Genomic DNA, 17,227 nt, shown 5'->3' on the forward strand with positions numbered 1-17,227 from the left:
ACAAAGACGTGGAATCAACCAAAATGCCCATCAATGATAGAATGGATAAAGAAAATGTGGTATTTATACACCATGGAATATTATGCAGCCATGAAAAAGAATGAGATCGTGTCCTTTGCAGGAACATAGATGGAGCTGAAGGCCATTATCCTTAGCAAACTAAGGCAGGAACAGAAAGCCAAATACTGCATGTTATCACTTGTAAGTGGGAGCTAAATGATGAGAATTCATGGGCACATGGTGGGGAACAACACATACTGGGGTCTATCAGAGGTTAGCAGGGGGTGGGTGGGAGGAGGAGGAGGATCAGGAATAATAACTAATGGATGCTGGGCTTAATACATGGGTGATGGGATGATCCGTGTAGCAAACCACCATGGCACATGTTTACCGATGTAACAAACCTGCACATACTGCACATGTACCCTGGAACTTAAAATAAAAGTTGGAAGTAAAAAAAAAAGAAAAAAAAGAGAAATGTTTGTTGAGCCTGGATGTGGTCAAATTGTCACCAACACGGGACTGTACTGATTCACCTTCTTATCTCTGCTCACAAGCCTAAACACCACAGGGCAGCAGCCCATGGCTCTGACGGGGCAGCTCTCTTCCTGTTTACCATCGCGGTGGATTGCTGCTCTCTTCCAAGTCAGTCTAATGAGATACAATGAGTCTTGGGAAAATACTAGGAAACTGGATATTTGAAAACAAGAAGGTCGAGTGACATGAGAACTCTCTAGATGATGGATTCTGAGAAAGTGAGAATGCTGACTTGGAGTTCAAGAAAGGGCTGGGAAGGCTGAGAGGAAATCCTGAAACAGCCTCCTTGAAATGGGTCTGGCTGTGCACCGTGTCCAGGACTTTCCAGCTTGCTGTCTACAGATAGTTCCTTGCCTCAAGCTTTGAGTAGTCTATTTCTTTTTACGATGATGGCAAATGTGTGGGCAGACAATCTCCAATCAAGCTTCCGACCCCTCATTAATTTGTAATATGGTCGATTGTTGTCACTAAATATAAAACGATTTACCTGCACTTAGAAAGGAATTGGCTTAATACACTGCGTGACCACAGGGCATTGTCTATTCCATTTCCCCCTGGCTATCTTTCCCTTTCAGACCTTCACGCTGCTGTGCATAAAGAGAGTGCACAACGAGAAATGCCCACCTCACCCCAGCAATCCATGGGAGTAGCGGTTTCAATCGCCTGCTTCCTTTCTTTCATTGCCCACGTGATCCCTCCCTCCACCCTTTCACCATTTAAAAGAAATGAAAGGAGCAAACCTAAACATGAGTTTCAAGCTATTCCTGTACCAGGAACAATATATTCTTAAGCACTACATGCATCCTAAATTTGTCTCGATGTGGTCCATTTATTTTAATTTGGGACTGTCAACAGAAAAGAAAAAGAAGAAGTAATTAAACTTGTGACTAGCATGGAAAAACATTTTAGGCCCTAACGCGGCAGCGTGATCCCACCAGTTTCACCAGATTTCTTCTACTTGTCAGATCAAAGTCTCAACTCCTAAAACTCAGCCGTGCTTTGATTAATTACTTCATACAATGAATTTGCAAATTATAGTTCTATGTGATTTATGTCATTTTTAGCTTCAATCAGATTTTTTTTTTTTTTTTTTTTTTTTTTTTTTTTTTGGTTGCTCTGTTCACTGAGCCAGTCAGCTTTCACCTTGGAGAAAGCATGTTTTAAAATTGCCTTACAGTGTTTTGTGCTCCAAGAAGGGTGAGACATAAGAATTTTCGATAATATGTTGCAGCTTAATGAGAATGTAGGAGAAACCCGTTATACCAGTTGGAGATCGGGCTTGAAAAAATGGATTTCCTTCCTACTATCTCCAAGTTCATTGGCTGTGCTTCCTCCCTTTTTCCTGTATGCCTACATTTCTCTCCACCACCTGGGTCACTTACATCAGAAATATAAAGCATTAAAAGAAAAGAATAGAAATATAAAGCATTGCTTTTAGGCTTCTTTCCTTATTTTCCCCCATCTGCAATTTCTAGTTTAAATAAATAAGGCTGAATTTATTTGAAATTATTACATTTGTTCTCTCCAAAATTAGACGGTAGATGGAATGACTTTTAGGAAAACTGCAACACAATTTATGGTGTGTCCTTTTGAATGGGAGACAAGAAAAGGCTCCTCCATGCTCTGCTAGCTCAGATTATATATTGAAAGTAGAAAAAAATCTCCTGTCCAGAACCCGAAGCCACCTGAGTCTTTGCTTTTCGGATGTGATTTCAGGTAGGACTGACAGCTTTGTGGTCTTTGTGTTCTTAAAATATTGATTTAGTGAGGGCTGTGCTCACGTCCCAAGGAGTCTGAGGTTTTGGTTTTTAAGGAGATGCGGGGCAGTTCATGGAGTAGGGCAACTACAGTGAAGACTGAATACACAAAGTAGGAAAGAAACAAGCAAACCAAAAGAGACAACCTTACAAGAGACTGTCACCAGCTACCCAAGCAGACTCAACGCACATTTACAAGTCACAACTGTGCGTATTTCCAAATGAAATAAACCAAGGAACGTAAGTTGCAATAAACACAAGTCAGCACAGACAGCCCTGCATTCATTTTTAAAATAAAAATCCCACAACTATGATATAAACATTATAAATATTAATATTTCCCTTCTTATTGAAAATGATAGCCATGACAGAAGTGTCATCCATGAGGCCAAAAGAGAATAATATTGCCAAAAATCTTAAAGAAATATTTGTATTAATATTATGAAAGTCATACAAACCACATTACAGCTAATATAGAAAATAGAGGGGGCCGGGCATGGTGGCTCATGCCTGTAATCCCAGCACTTTAAGAGGCCGAGGTGGGTGGATCACCTGAGGTCAGGAGTTTGAGACCAGCCTGGCCAACAAGGTGAAACCCTGTCTCAACTAAAAATACAAAAATTAGCCAAGTGCTGTGGTGTGTGCCTGTAAACCCAGCTACTCTGGAGGTTGAGGCAGGAGAATCACTTGAACCTAGGAGGTGGAGGTTGCAGCGAGCTGAGATCACACCACTGCACTCCAGCCTGGGCTACAAGAGTGAAACTCCATCAGAAAAGAAAAAGAAAGAAGAAGGAAGGGAGGGAGGGAGGAAGAGAAAGGGAAAGAAAGAAAGAAAGAAAGAGAAAGAAAAAGAAAGAAAGAAAGAGAAAGGAGGGAGGGAAGGAAGGAAGGAAGGAAGGAAGGGAGGAAAAGAAAGAAAGAGAAAAAGAAAGAAAGGAAGAAAATAGAGGGAACAATAATCTATAATTCCACCTCCCTTATATATCTACTCTTGATTTTTTGGATGCATTTCTTTCCAGTCTCTATTTCTTAAGCATAGATTAATGTTTACCTTGCAATCAGAGTTTAAATATGTTTTTGTTCATTATTTACTTCCTATTACATCATAAACACTTTTTATATTACTCCTAGACCGCATCATGTTTCAAGTGAATACACTATAATTTACATAACCATTCCATGATTTGCAGTTATTTATTTTTTCTCAGTTATTTAATATTATAAGTAATGCTGGAATGAACAGCTTGGGGCATATAAGCATTTTAGATTCATTTCTTAGCCTAGATTCCCAAAAGTGCAATTACTGGGTCAAAGTTTTTGATGTATTTACTGCCAAATTATTTTCTATTTATAATGTCAAGAGCAATATATAAAGTATCAATCTTATACAAGTTGGCAGACATTTTATTATAACTTTAAAAACAGTTTTATTCATTTATTGGTGAAAATACTTTTCTTCAATCTTTATGTGTTTGATTTCCATGAGGGTCTGTATGTTTCCAATACAGACTCCCTAGTTATCATTCTGCCTCCCGGAGTTATCTATTCATCCTTCTGATCTAGCTGTCACTTCCTTTATTCATCCCTTCCCTTATCATCTTGAGTGGTTAACTCCTAACCTTCATCTTACTGACATACTGGAGTATTCCTCTTTCTTAAAACCTCATCTTCCTTTGTCTCCTCTCACACCACCCTCTCCTATTTTCTCTTCTCTTCAGCACCTTCTCTCAGTGTATTTCAAAGATTTGGGACGTCTCTGTTTGGTTCACTATTCTCTTCTCACTTGCCACCCCCTTGCTAGATGATTCCATCTTTCCCTGTGGCTATAAATACAATTCATATGTAGACAACTTCTGTATGTTCAGCCAGATCTGTCCTCTGACTCGTATTTCTAATTATCTACAGTAGGTCTCAAATGAAACATCTCTAAACTAATATCGCTAAGGCCAGCTTCTTAAATTTCACCCCGAACGTATTTCTCTCTATTTTCACCATCTGAGGAGTGGCATTCCCACTCACTGCTGCTCCAAGGAGACATTCTGGGCCCTCCCTTCCTCCTCTGCCTGTGCACGTTCCTCACTGCGACACTGCCTCCGAACCTGTCTGTTTTCTTCCATCTTCACTGCCACCTCCATAGTTTAGGCCACTGAAATTTATGTAGACGCTCACCCATTTTAGCTAACTTCCTCTCTGCTCCACATTCTTTTGTCGTTATGCAGCCAGAAGGTTATTTTAAAAACAAAATTAGATTGTGTCTCTCCCTTGCTTATAATTCTTCAAAAGCTTCCCACAGCACTTGAAATAAGACCCACATTCCTCAATCAGGTCTGTAAGAGCAGGCACGATTTTCCCCTAGCTACTTCCATCAGCTTCTCTCTTGCCATCCTTACCTCTCAACTGTCCAGCCACATCCATTGCCCCTTCTCGGACATGCCAAGTACCATCTTGTGTCAGAGCCCGAGATGAGCCTGGATCATGCATTCCCTGATTCCTTACCTGGATCTCTGTGGTTCATCTGTCAGCTCTTGCTTTAATGTCCCCTTCTCAGAGAGAAATGTCTACACTTTCTTACTGAAGACATTTCCCCAGACTTTTAATTTCTATGGTAACATTTGTTTCCTTGATAACCCTCAAAACAGTTTGAAATTGTACCTTTCAGCACTTTGTTTGCTCATAAATAAGCGAATATTTGTCTCCCACTCTGAGCTGTGAGCTCCACAGGGTCAGAGATCCTGTCCATTTACACCACTGTACCCCGAAACTGACAAAATACCTGGTACCGCGCGGCACTCAATGCATAGTTACTGAATGAATGTTCACCAACAGCATTTTGTCTTTTGGACAGTAGGGAGGCGCTGTAAGATCTCAACTGTGGAACTGGTGTTTGGCAAGAAGAATGATGGTGGGGAATTTGGCAGAAGCCTAGAGAATGGGATTACAGAGGGGCATAATTGGAATGTGAGTGAACTAGTCAGGTGCCTGTTGAAATCTTGAGACTAGAGATGAGGCAAGTCCACACTAAGGAGACAAGACGTCCCGCATACTAAGTACAATGCTGAGTGCAAACTCAAGAGTCCATTCAGTTTGGCAACCAACAAGCTTGCTTTGTAAAAGCAGATTTAGGGGGTCAATAGGGACAGCCGACATATTGCTTACGGTTGCAGGCTGGAAGAGAAGCCTGACACCAGCAGGCGTGGAGATTCCTTGAGGAGCTAGGCTGTGAGAGGACAGGGAGTGGGGTAAGAAGAGAGAGTGTGGGATTGAGGGTGGGATTTTATTTTAAAAGAAACAACTTGAGCACACACTCTTATTTTGTAGGGGGCACAAATGGAATAGAGAGGGAGATGTGCAGACATCTCGAGCTTCAGCTGATCTTACAAGCACAGAGGTCTTTCGTAGGAGGCAACGTGCCTGCAAATGTCTGAAGCGTCTAAAATATCAGAACTTATAAGTCACATTTTCATATAAAAGTGAATTAGAAGCCATTTGAGAATACAGTGCTAATTCATATATGCATACATTCATAACTTGCGTAAATATGTTAAAAGTTGTTTGGAAATGTGACCCAATGACATGGATCCTACTTCCAGACTTTGGAAAATATCTGCATATGGTTCTTATCCTTTAGCACTAACATGACACATATAAACAGATGTAAATAGCTAAAAGGGGCCTGTAAGCTACTTTATAAGCACGGCAGGCAAATACTTCACCAAGCATCTTGGCATGGTGAATATCACCTCTGCCTGCCTACACTGTGGGCGAAAGACTTTGAGTTATGATATAAAGTCATGGATCTCAGAATGAGGAAGGCTATCTGAGGAACTTAGCAGAATGATCTAATCAGTGTCAGGGGGATTTCTTCACCTTTTCAGAGTAGTGGTCACCCAGCCTGTTGGAATGTGCCCCTCCAAGCATGCTGAAATTTACAGAGATGATAAGAGGAAAGTTAACATAGGGATGAATATTGTCAATGTTTTGCTTATTTCCTTCTAGTCTTTTAATTATAGATTTACCAACTTGCGAATATATAGTGTGTAGTTTTGTTATCTTTTTTTCTCGCAGTATTACATCATAGGCATAGCTCCCGACCAGCATGAGCTGCGTAATGTCTGTCTTGCACTGCATTCTGCTGTGTGAGTGAACGAATAATTTATTTACCTACTCTCCTGATGTTTGACGTTAACAGTATTTTACCACTATAAATAATGTTGTTACAGACATGCTTGTGCCTGAATGTCTATGCCTATCTCTTATTTCCTTAAGATAGATCCTGAGAAGCGGAATCAATTTTAGTGTTTTAAGGTATAATTTATTAACAACTTCTAGGAAGTGTGTACCAAATTTTAGACCTAACATACTTCTTGTACTAATACAGGGTGTCTCATTACTATCAAGATATTTTTAAAAGCCTTTTTGTTACTTTGATAGAAACTGAACGGTACTCTGTTTTGAAACCATATGTCTCTGTTTATATATAAGTGACAGTAATTGTCATTATTCATCTGAAATTTGTCTTGATTGGTTTGTTGGTGCTCTTTGTTCTTTTTTTTTTTTTTTAAATTAAAATAATGGTATACATTTCCCTGGTCCTGTCTCAGTCATTCTCAACCCTGGCTGTGCATGAGAATCACCTGGGGTGCTTTTAATAAGTATACTAATGCCAGGCCCCTTCCCAGTGATTCTGGTTTCACTGGGCTGGATTGGGGGTATGAGCATTGGTATTTTTTCAATTCCCTCGGTTACTTTCCCTGCAGCCCGAGTTAAACACCATCAATGTAGACTCTCCAGATATTAACATGCTGCCTTCTTATGTTCTGCTGTTTGGCAAGTTTATAGATGTTCAGATTTTTGACAATAAAATCTAAGCATGGGTTGCAGAGAGTTTGAGGTATGTACTCAGATACTGGACTGTCTGGGTTTAAGTCCTGCTTTCGTCCTTTGTAAGTTATCTCACCTTGAGTAAGTCACCTTATCTCTCACTGCCTCGGGTTTCTCTGCTGTAAACTGAGATTAATTTATAGTGTGCACCTCATGTCTTTGTTAGAAAGATTAAATTGGCTGGTATTTATGAAGCTTATACAACAATGCCTAGTACACTGTAAGCATTAGACAAGTGTAGGCAGTTTTTTCCTTTTCGTTTCTTTTGTTGGTTTTAGTCTAAGAAAGTATTTTCCTTCCCTAAGATCAGGTAAGTATCAGCGTATATTCTCTCCCAAGTTGCGTGTTTAATTTTTTTCTTATCGATTTCATTGCCTCTGAAGTCTGTATTTCTCTCAGTCATGGGATGAAGTTGATGTAGAAGAACAAGCCAATCCACTGGGGCCCCAAGGAGCTGATGTTCAATTTCTCTAACCCTGCATTCCACCTTGACCACTTATTCCTGATTTCAGGAGACCAACCAAATTTGGTTTGGGGTGTTGTTGCTTAACTTTCAACACCCATGTAAAATGACTCTGATATGTACTTTGTCATATGTTTTAAACTTGTTCCTCTGCTTAACTTGGGCCTTATCAACTCATATTTGTCTGCACACTCTCTGGATCTCAAAGACAGACCAACTGTCAAGAGGCTACAAATTACTTTCCAAATACCTGATGATGACAGATTCAGCATACCTCTGCAAAAATCAAAGGGAGAGAACATTATGGCAGGCACATGAGCACAAACTGATGCAAAACGACCATCATTGCAAAGTATTTTACTTCCATGGTATCCAGAAAAGGTGATTCATGGTATGAAGATGAGAAGTTTGATCATGAGATTTTGAAATGAACCTCAAGAATGATATGAGAAAGCACATCTTGGTAGCTTTTGTTCTTTCCCTGATGATCACCTCCTGCTCACACAGTCACTTCTTCCTTCAATTCTCCCAGATGTTGGAAGTCAACCTCATTGTTTCGGTTCATGAATTATATTGTGCAATAAGTTAAATGAAAGGAGTTGAATTGCAACAAAAACAACAGTAAAATTTTTATGAATTTCACTTCAGGGAAGAGTATAAACATCTTCTTTGTTTTTAACTTATCAATTTTCCATCAGCTTTTTAGGAGCAGCCTTTCCAGCTTGCTTTTAGGAATGATAGCATCAGCAAACACAGGAGAAAGAGGCTGTATGGGCCAGCAGCTGTAAGACGCCAGGATATTGGGAGCTTCAGATGGTATGTCTGAGTCATGCTCAGTTTTGTGGTCCCTGTTTTTATTTCCCAAAATGCTTTAATAGTGACAGAGGGTATTGAAATGTATGGCTATCCTGAAAGTATCTGGAGTCTTGATCCAGTTTTACAAGGCTGGAATATTTGCATTCTTTATATCTTGTAAATTACAATCACCAAATGCTTCTATAGAGAATTTTTTTTGGCTATAAATCTCTGAAATAAGTTAATAGTGCATACTTTTTAACTTTTATGAATGGCACATTTTTAGATATGGGTTTGTTTTTTGTTGTTGTTGTTGTTGTTTTGAGACAGAGTCTCTCGCTGTCACCTAGGCTGGAGTACAGTGGCACAATTCTAGCTCACCGCAGTCTCAAACTCACAGGTTCAAGTGATCCCCCAGCCTTAGCCTCCTGAGTAGCTAGGACTCCAGGTGCATGCCATCAGGCCTGGTTATTTAAAACAATCTTTTTTTTTTTCTCGTGTAGATGGGAGTCTTGCTATGTTGCCCAGGCTGGTCTCGATCTCCTGGCCTTCCTTAAATAATCCTACCTCCTTGATTTCCCAACGTGCTGAGATTACAGGTGTGAGCCACCATACCTGGTGGAGATATATGATTTTTAAAGCCATAAATGCTCATATTTGCAAAGGAGCTGAGAGATCTAATACTAGGATTTAAGTCCACTGCTGAGTTAAAAGCCTGGCATAGGAGAATGTTTGTTGAATGAATGAAAAGTTATTTGCTATATGAAACAGCAATAAATATATCATCTGGGTCACTGACTTACGTACCGCCGTTGCTTTAGTTAGGTCTAATATCCCATTTAAATTAAAATATTGGACTATACTGTACTCTATTATATGTTGAGTCAGATTTCTCCCAGTCATAATAGAAGAACTACTGTAAGTTACGTTAATACTTGGAAGCCACTTGGGTACCCTTTAGTGCAAAGAGACTGTGCTGATTGAATTTCCGCTCACATAGCTTCTGTAAGTCTTAACTCCACTCCCAAGGAGTACTTTAAGCCTTAGGAAACCCTGGCTCTCTGGATTCTCTTTCTCGTGGGATGGGCTAATGATGGGGGTGGGGTGGGAGTAGAGCAATTATTTTTTGCCAACTCCAACCACCGCAGGAAGACGCCGGCTACAGAGGTCAAGTTTCTCTTGTTTACTGGCCGCGGACATTTCTGTTGCGTAGTTCTTTTGTTTTCTCTGGGTGTAATCTCTGTTGCACATGGAGTTCAGACAATGTAGATGACCCCGTCGTCCACGGACAGAGTTCTTCAAGACATTGTTGTCCCTCACTGGGCCAAAGTCCCATTTTAGTACGAGAGAGAGAAAAACAACAAAAAAGAAACAATGGAGACAAATTTAGACACTGATGGGAAAAGAAAAGCAGTGCACTGTCCACCCCAGCCCTTTGAAGCTACACCCACCAGGCCGTTTCCTTTCACCTTCTCAGGGAATCCCAGCGACGCAGAAGCGCTTGTGTGTGCCAAAGCAGAGGGCAGATGATTCACATGTAGCTGACCCTTGCCACGTTAAGTTCATGTCCCAGGAGATCCTTCTAAAAAAAGCTACACTCCACGTTTCCAAACAGAAGCAAGATTAATCTCTCCGTTAAAATCTAGACGGGATCATTATCAGCTTTATTTTCCCACCCACGCCTGGCCAGCATTAAAACCTGCGCCAGACGCATCTTAGCACATTCCACATTCACCAGCCTGCATCCTCTGACGGGGGATAAAGTGGCCTCTGCTGAGCCCATTTTTCACTTCTTGGTCTCATTCTGAAGGAACCGCTTCATCTGATGTATTTGTGTGCTCTCTGCTCCCCCTAACTCTAGACAATGTAAATGGACTTGGTAACGGGAGGAGGCATTTATCAGCATGTAAGATGCATGAGGGGGTTTGAAGGTATCCGTGCTGTGTACTATTTATGCTGGGATGTCTGCGTCTACTGTAGAGGCCTAGATAGTAAATGTAACAAGCACTAAGAGTGCAATCTCCTCTTGCACTGTCTTGTTAATGAGCTGTGAAACTAGACAGATGCGGCCGTAAATACATAATAGTATTTCACATGGGAAGAATGTCTGGTTTGACATCATCTATCACATCACTGGAAGGTCTCTTTGTAGCAGGTCACGGAGTGTCATGGTAAAGTGTTTAATAATTACTTACATATTTAGTGGGAAATTCCTTATAGGTGCATATCATTGGCGTAATCACAAATATCATATACATTCCATTTTCAAGTAGTTTTAAAATCTCATACACAGGATCTATGCAGGTGTATAAGGCACAGTTATTTGACCATCTATATGTACTAATAACCTATATTTTACTTAATTTAAGTGGGTGCAACTTCTGGAGCACAACTTTTCAACCTGCAAGCTTTTCTTCTAGCTTCAGTTCCTGGTGGCATCATTTCCCTCCATTATTTCTCCCCTGAAGTCTCCACTTTTTAAACTTACAAGAAAGGGAATGTGACGGGCAGCAGAGAGGAGAAAAGTAGGTATCAATCAGAGGTATGTGATTGAAGGAGGGAATTGTGAGACCAGGGCTGAGAAAAAGAAATCCAATGTTGACTCATTTCTTTTTAATCCTGAATGAAAATGCAGCTGGCTTATTGTAAATGAACATGCAGTTACCATGTCTGAAATGGTTTCAATAGAGAGAAAATAAAGGGACACATGCCAAGGCACAAGTGCACACTCTTGCATGGCTTTTTTATAATTTGCCTAAAATACGACTTTCTAGTTTCCCAAAATACACTATCCCACCAAAGACCTAGACATCTTTTGCCACAGAACTTCACACATTTCATTTGATAGGTATTCAAAACACTATAGGATGAAAACTAGAATTTTTAACCTTTGAATCTTTCCATTTCTCTCTCCTCAATAACTTGTGCAGTGTTTATGTGGTTCTGGCCTAACAGAATCTCACCAGGACGGCTCAGAGCTCGCTGCGCTCAGCAATGCCTGTCATCCAGGTCAGCCCTACTCTCCTCCATGTCTTCCTCTGCACCCTCCTCCCCCGGCCCATCTCATTTCCTATCTCTTTTCTTCCTTACCTTCCCCTTGCTATGTTTCTCTCCTTGGTTTGTATTCAACCCTATAAGTGGTAATTGCACTATTTGGTGCTGAATTTTTAGGATTCAAATTGGAAGTGAGGAGGTTGTGTCATGGTATATGAAACAGAATGATGCCGTGCAGCAAAATTAGGGGAGGCAATGTAGAGGGGGTTCCAAATAGACAAGGAATTTATACTGGATGTTCTTTATATTCCCTAAGGGACTGACTAAAGACTTCATAAAGGTAAAAATGATTACATATTAAACTTTGTATTGTCTGTTGTTTCAATGTCATGCCTTCCTATTTACTTAGCGAACATATGGTCAGTTCGGTGACCTCTCTTGCTCGTGATAGGATGCATACAACCTGGGGCAAGAGCCTGTATTTGGTCCCTTGTCTAAATTGTCTCCTTAATCATGGGGCTTCATCATCACGGGACCAGACAGAGCTGTCTGTGAAAGACTGGAAAGGAGAGCTTCAAACAGAGTTTCTCAACTGCAGGCGCTAGTGACATGGGGCTGATCATTCTTGACTGTGGAGTGTCCTATGCACTGGTGGATGTTCAGCAGCAACCCTGACATCTACCCACTAGATGCTGTAGAATTCACCACCCACGCCCACCGTGTGAGAATCGCAAGTGTCTCCCTACATTGCCAAATGTACCCAAGGCGGGAAAATCAGACCCCATTTGAGAAGCACTGGGTTAGGATCTTATAGCAATCATGACCTTCTTCCCATTTCTTTACTACATCACATTGTTCTGCTTCAGAGCATTTGAACCACCACTTCCTTCCCCAGAGCTTTATACACCTCACTTCCTGAAATTGTTCTGCTCAAAAGTCACCTCAAAAGATGGTGGGGAGATCTTCCCCAAACATCCCTTCTTAAATAATGTGTTCTACCCTCAACTGTTCTACCTTCTTTCTCTCCTTAAACTACAGCGTTTATTCCTACGTGCACTTATCTTATATTCTTATTTGTTTGTGTTGGCTTCACTTACTAGAACTTAAACTCCTCAAGAGCTGAAACTTTAACTTGTTCGCAGTGTGTTCTGTGTAATTCCTGGCATGCAGAATGTGGTCTGCATATTTGTTGAATAAATGAATGACTGTTGAATCGGAGCCACCAATCCTGCTGCAGACAAATCCAGAATCTGAGCCTGCCTGTTGGGGAGAAGCACGTGAGGGAATGTGCTCATGTCCAAGGCTCGAGTGCCCACAAACCTTTCAGTTTCTATTCATTTATCATTGGTTAATACTATGAATGTTTCCCACCATGGAAGATTTATTTAAAAAAAATAGGTTCTCACATTCATTGTGAATAAGTGTTTGGTATTGAATCTTTCTTTCCCGTGGAAAAGAACATTGTGACACCATTGTTGTTCCCTTTTCCTTTTCTAAATCATTATCAAGATGTTAACGGAAGTGATGCTAGTCATTCAACCCATGATTCCGTCCCTGAGTCAAATTTCAGATCTTTAATTTTAAGAAATTATATGTTACCTAATTTTAATATATTATACACATATAATTTTTTAAATTAAAATAATGCATGTACACATTGTTTTCTTTGCTTTGCTTTTTCTTATTGAGCTGGTTTCTACCCTGGAAGGAAATGAACTGTCGAAACAAACTGGTGCCAAATGTGCTGGAACTGTGTTTACTTGCATCAAGAGTATCCTTCTCATAGAGGAACTATGGTTTTGCAAAGAGCCTCAACATCTGTGTGGACCCTAGGGCACAGGAGTTCAAACTGTTGAAATGTCACATTCTCAGAGAGGAACAGGCAGTGGATTCAGGTCCCCTTGGAGCATTTATCATCTAGGTGCCGCCCTTACTGTCCCTTGAAGGAAGTATGGCTTTATGGTCAGAGAGAAGGTCTATAGGTCAGTCAAGCTGGGTTCAGATACAGCCTCCATCATCCACTAACTGTGTTACCTTGGTAAAGACGCCAAATTTCTAGGCCTCAGTTTCCTCATCCATGAAATGAAAATAGATAGTTGTATCTGCCATGCAGGATTGTTGGGTTATTAAAGGAGATCACCCTCATGAAGCCCAGGAACAGTGCCTGCAGTATGGAAAGTGTTTTAAACTGGCAATTTTTGTTGTTGTTTTAATGCAGTTTAATTCCAGTTCTGAGTGAGAGAAATCCTGCCAGTACTGGCTGGGAATATTTTCTGGTTCGACTATGCTCAATTCTGGCCTATTCTATGTAGGAAATGGGAGAAAACAATGAGTTCTCATTTTTTATTTAAAAATAATATTTATCTTACTCCTCATTTACATAAGTAGTATTTATTCATTATAGAAAATTTGAGAAATAAAGAAGAGAAAAAATGAACTGTAAATTTTCAACATTTATATGTTGAATTTAGTGATGTCTGTGTGTGTGTGTGTGTGTGTGTGTGTGTGTGGTGTGTTTATAAGCATGGAGAAATAAAGTTAACAAACCTATATATCCTTAACAAAACCTCATTTATTTGTTTATTTTTTACATTATTATTAGCTGTTTTGTAAACACACACACACACACACACACACACACACGAATACAAAATAAATCACTCCTGTCCTACAATCCCGAGGCCACACGGTCAGGATTTTTCCCACACATAAGTTTTAGATTTGTTTTGAAATCTAATTTTTGTATTGTGAATTTTTTCATTTGCAAAAGAAATTAACCAATGGTAATGGATAAAATGCAGAGAATTGCCCCAAGTGACATTGCAAGAACTCATATATGGGGTACTAGTGAGATGAACTCCAGCTTGTAATGAGACAGTACTGGGTTCTAATACTCCCTCCAATGCTGACTGACGGTATTTAACCTCACCAAACCTCAGTGTTTATATTGGTGAAACAGGGACAATAATGGATCAATTACATAGATTACATATCTAAACCAGGTAAAGTGCCCTGCTTAAGCCGAATCCACAAGATGACCTTGCTTGTATTGGTTGCTCCACTTTCCTGCTACATTCAGGGTACGCAGCCTGGCAGCAAACCCCAATGGGCTTGTGCCTCATCAGCAGAGTCCACTCCTTCACCCTCATGATTTCCAAGGGAGTCTTGGAGGGGTGCTTCCAAATGTTATGGTGAAATTCTGAATTTGGGGGTCCCCAGATATGCATATTGCCTGCATAAGAGCTGAGAACACGAAATTGGTGATCTATAACTCAGAGTGGGAAGGAGTAGGGTGGTTGGCGATTTCTAAGTTGCTGGAAAATGAAGGTGTAAGGCTGAGCTCACTATTTATTACAGCTACTGACTGGAAACCAGAGCTGAGGTTTTGTTGACCTCCCAGAGTCAACAGCTCCAACCCTGCCCTTTATTGAATTTTCTGTATTGGAGTCTTTCACTTATTTTTTTAAGATCTGTTCTTTTTATTTTAATTATTATTATTACTTTGGAGATGGGGTCTCACTATGTTGCCCAGGCTGGTCTCGAACTCCTGGGCTCAAGTGATCCTCCCACCTTGGCCTCCTGAGTAGCTGTGACTACAAGCACATGCCACTTGTGTTAGTCCATTCTCACACTGCTGTAAAGAATTGCCTGAGACTGGGTAATTTATACAGAAAAGAGGCTTAATTGGCTCACCGTTCCACATTTTTGGGGAAGCCTCAGGAAACTTATAATCATGGCAGAAGGCAAAGGAGAAGCAGTTATCTTCTTCACAGGATGGCAGGATGGAGTGAGTGCAAGCAGGGGAAATGCCAGACGCTTATAAAATCATCAGGTCTCATGAGAACTCACTCACTATCATGAGAAATGCATTGGGGAAACCGCCCCCATGACCCAGTTACCTCCACCTGGTCCCACCCTTGACATGTGGGGATTATGGAGATTATAGTTATGGATGAGATTTGGGTGGGGACACAGAACCAAACCATATCACCATTGCACCCTGGCCCTGGGTCTCTCATTTAAATAAATCAGATTCTTTCGCTTAAAAAAAAAAAAAAAGTTCAGAAATAACAGCTGTAAACAATATTATTGTTATAAAGAATTTCAAAAACTTGAAAACATTTCTTATGTGAACTGTTTAATAACGTTCAAGGATATTGTCCTCTTCTGAGTCCTTAGATGATGTTCCAATATGCTGTCTGCCTGGTACTTTTTTATAGATCCCATTAGAGTTCACCCCCGCTTTCTACTTTAATATCATTTGTGTGTGTGTTTTAGTATATTTCTTTTTTAAAGAAGGGTGGCTTTAACTATACCTGGTGTTTTCCAGCATTTATATGATTGGCTCTTTTAGTTTTCTCCCTTTAGCCTCTTTAATAATGCCAATGGACACTTTGGACAAAAATATGAGACATACGTTTTTGGAAAAAAGTTGTGTGGTATAGGAGAAAATTTCATACATGAATACTCTGAAAAAAGCGTGGTAGCATCCTATGACACCATCTCAATTCTGTAATATTTAGTGCTCTCTCACACGCACAGTACACATGCATCTTGTACTTTACAGATGCAAGTACTCAGTAAATTGGCTTTTTGGACAGAATGAATTAATCATATCATTATAGAGTGGGATTTTGACTGACTCACATGTTGTTTCATAGACTACTCAGCATTTTTCAAATTTTCTATAATGAATATGCAGAATTGTTGGAAAAGAATACACTTTTACAGAGATCGTTTCTAATTCCCCAAATAATTTCTAATTCCCCCAATAATAATATTTGGGGAAATAATTCTAATTCCCCAAATAATTAAATCAAACCTACATTTCTTAGAAAGCATGTCTATTTCATTCATGGAACCATGCTTTTCATAACACCTAAGTTCTTTGCCTCATAGCTGCTTAAGGTCTTTGCTAGATTAGAAACAACTAGAGGTCAGAAATGAAATCTTCGACTCTTGTTAAATTACCCCCACTTAAGAGATGTTCAGAAATGTCAGGTGACCTACTCAGCTGTGTCAGAATGAGAACAAAGATGATCAAGTATTAATAAATAGCTCTTCCCTCTACCCATCCAATTTATAGTATCTGTTGAAATCAATCCTCTACTATAATATGAAAAAACAAAAAAATTACAAAATCCACTTTGACCAAGCTCTTATTAAATTGATAGTGATGATATTGATGTGGTAAAAGTTTTAACCATGAAAAGAAGTAATGATCTGATTTTTTTTAACAGGACACTAAAATACATACAATTCTGGCATTTCTGACATTTAATTCACAGAATGTTATTTGTATGCTATAGCTAGATAATAAATAATTAAACCAACTTTGATATATGCCTGTACAACATAATTAATTAAATGCCATTTAACCTCAAAATATGTTTTTTTCTCCTTAGGTCCTGTCTTGATGCCTAAAATTCTTACCAAATTAAGGCAACATTTTTGGGGTTAAACTCATCATCTGTAGTAGGCTAATAGACTGCTATTAAAATGCAAATACGGTTCATGAGACGGGAACCATTAATACATTAGCTTCTACTAATATCTTAAACTTGATACAAGTATCAGATTAGTTCATGGACAAGCCAAGAGCAACACTGTGAGCATAGGGAAAAGAAAAGACACATTTTAATGGCACCATAGAAGGAATCTGGGACACAGAGAGATTGCTATAGCTCAGATGTGGTTGGAGAATTCTGGGTAACCAAGGGTCCGCATAGACCTCTGGTTGGTTAGAGATCTCAGAACGCTTAGATTCCAGAGCCTGAAGATAGTTTTCTCGGTAAGAGGC

The 17,227-nt window shown here is 39.8% G+C and overlaps 1 long non-coding RNA gene across 1 annotated transcript in view; it reads left to right on the plus strand.

Annotated features, from left to right (window-relative positions):
- Positions 1-3,165: 3,165 nt before the first annotated feature.
- Positions 3,166-17,227, plus strand: part of LOC103879460 — a 138,332-nt gene continuing 124,270 nt past the window's right edge. The window contains exon 1 of the long non-coding RNA XR_004178566.1: positions 3,166-8,454. This is a non-coding gene — a long non-coding RNA (uncharacterized LOC103879460). The remainder of the gene's footprint in view (positions 8,455-17,227) is intronic.

Source organism: Papio anubis, chromosome 15, assembly GCF_008728515.1.
Source record: "Papio anubis isolate 15944 chromosome 15, Panubis1.0, whole genome shotgun sequence".
Lineage (NCBI taxonomy): Eukaryota > Metazoa > Chordata > Mammalia > Primates > Cercopithecidae > Papio > Papio anubis.